Source organism: Pteropus vampyrus, unplaced genomic scaffold (genome assembly GCF_000151845.1).
Source record: "Pteropus vampyrus isolate Shadow unplaced genomic scaffold, Pvam_2.0 Scaffold1, whole genome shotgun sequence".
Lineage (NCBI taxonomy): Eukaryota > Metazoa > Chordata > Mammalia > Chiroptera > Pteropodidae > Pteropus > Pteropus vampyrus.
This window is the reverse complement of record NW_011888782.1, coordinates 36955984-36958583: the sequence shown is the minus strand read 5'-3', so window position 1 is coordinate 36958583 and position 2600 is coordinate 36955984. Positions and strand designations below refer to the sequence as shown.

Here is a 2600-nt window from a genome sequence, read left to right as displayed (position 1 = left end):
AATCTTCAGCCATCTATAAGTCATCTCAATCCTGTTAGCAGACAATTTTCCATGGGCCTCTTACATTTCTGCATATCTTATAAGCATATCTTACTATCTTTGTTCCATACTACTTTTTTTATAATGAACAGCCATGGAAGACAGAGAGTGTGTCTTTGGAGGAAAGGGCAGGTTGTTTAAAAGATATAGATCTATTCTACATATAGATATAGATCTAGAGATCTATATATCCATTCATGTTATTTTTCTTGAGTGACCTTTGGCAGTTGGTATCATTCAAGAAATTTGTTCTTTTTATGTAAATTGTTGAATTTATGGGCATTGATTTATTTATAGTAGTCTGTGCTTATCTTAGATAAGAAGACAGAGTTGCCTTTCAATGAATTCCATCAGATTAACAAGAAGTACTAAAGTTAAATTAGCAAGTACTCTTAAGTTAATAGCAGTTTATATCCTAAATAGTAAATAAGTGACGCATACCTGGCCTAAGTACTAGTTTATGGGATTTACGGTATAAAGATTGGATATGTTTAGTTTGAATATGTTGCCTTAGAAAAAAATCCTTGGAAATCCTGGAAAATAGAGAGTTTGGGGGAAGCTTGTTAAACACAGGTCAGTTTCCTAGCAGATAAAAAGGCTTGTTTGTAATTAATCTGATGGTGATAAAAAGGCTTTTAATTAGATTTCCAACACAAAATGGGAAAGGATAGGTTTGGGGTCTGAAACACAGAAGAGTTCAGCCATCTGCTGCCAACTAGCTCTTGCCAATATGTGATTTGCAAGTTAAATTATGCCAGCTGATGACATATGGCACTTCTTTCTTCTTTAAATATCTTACTCAAAATGAGTTTGCTGCTCTGCCACTTGGCTAAATACTAAATCCTCTCAAATGCTGAGGTTAGACTTTCAGAAGTCACAGTAGTTGCCATAATTTTCCTTAGTAAACAAATCTAAGTAAAGAGCAAAGATCTCAGTTGCTGGCTCATGTGCTATTGTCTTTTGACATAATTGTAAGTTTGAGAAACTTGACCTCTGATTTGTTCACATTTGGTATTTATAAATTTAAAATTTTCTTCACAGTTTTAGGGTAATCGGGTAAAGGAGACAAATGTCATCTCTCATGTTTTGATCCACATCTGAGGAAAGAGGAAAAGTGGTCTAAAGTAAAGAAGTCAAAACCTATTTGAATCCATTGCTTCATCTCTAGCATGACTTGTCTGTCACCTGGCAAAAGCACTGAGACTTACACTGTAGAAGCTTTCAAGAATTTAAACCATCGACACACTGTAAAACAATGTATTTTTATTCCTAGTGGCCTAAAGCCGAAAAATTCTGTTTTTCTCAAGGTTTTAATCTTGTTAACAGCTACAGTTTCATCCTTGGGATTATTGATACAACCTGTCTTGAATTAAGGCCACAACTTTTTCCAGACCCTTTAATCACTCAACCTCCACAAAAATTTCCATGAACAGTTTTAGCAGGACCTAATAAACAAACCTATGTATGTAAATAACTATAATTGTGTGTGAGGATTTTTTTTTATTATTTATTATTATTTATGCCTACAGCACCTGGTCTTCCTAGGTGGTCTCCCATCTAAGTACTTACCAGGCCCAACCCTGCTTAGCTTCTGAGATCAGACATCAAGTTTGTTCAGGATGGCATGGCCATAGACCACGGACCGTGTCTCCACTGGGGCGCAAACCCAGGACCTTCTCTGCATGTAAAGCAGACATGCTAACCGCCACACTATGGAACCACATCCAGTGTGAGGAAATTTTGACAATACACTGGTCTGCATATCATTAATATAACACATGGATATACATTGTTTTTGTTTGAAGGAAGGCCAAAACCATGGACATGTGAGTTCTTAACAGATAATGTAAATGTCCTCAGCCAATCACACCACAAATTCTTCTATTTGTATCACCCACATGCACCTATAAGGCATAGAGTTAAGGCTATTAGAATGGAATGACAGAGCCCATTGATCATATTTTTTGTCTCTGCTGTTTGTATTCCCTCTCCATTCCAAAATTTTTTAATCGTGTCTATCTTAAAGCTATCAATGGCAGTTTTCTTTAGAGGAGACTAGATCTCCTAACATACTTGCAATATTTTCACAAATTCTGACTGTGGACTATACTACAAAATCAAATTTTAGCTCCTTTTTCTTTTTACTATATTCATCATTAATAAAGCAAAGATTTTAGTTTTCCTAAACAAAGTAACATATCTTAAGCATTTCACTAATGTCTGTCACTGTTATTCCAAGAGGATTTAAAAGTTATATAACCAGCAAATTATCACCAATTTAGGTGGATGAGCATATACAATCAAAAGGAAATACCGGTAAAGCACAAATCGGTCTTCCTGGGTTTCCTTGGGAAGGTAAAGATGGTGCTTAGAGAAAATGATTGGCAAGAGCACTGACTAATTCAAACAAACTCTGGTTTAGAACAGTTTCTTGGTCCTAGAGCGTGTTGCCTGTGTCGGGAATTAATCCTTCAATGCCGGACTGTGGCAAGAAGCAGAAGTGGCTGAAGCAGTAAGGAGCAGAAGAAAACTTGACGGGAAAGTTGTCATACAAAACTAGT

General features: G+C 36.0%; 1 pseudogene; it reads right to left on the bottom strand.

The window, feature by feature from the left end:
- Nucleotides 1-1559: 1559 nt before the first annotated feature.
- Nucleotides 1560-1675, bottom strand: LOC111736525 (annotated as a pseudogene).
- Between the last annotated feature and the right edge of the window lie 925 nt (nt 1676-2600).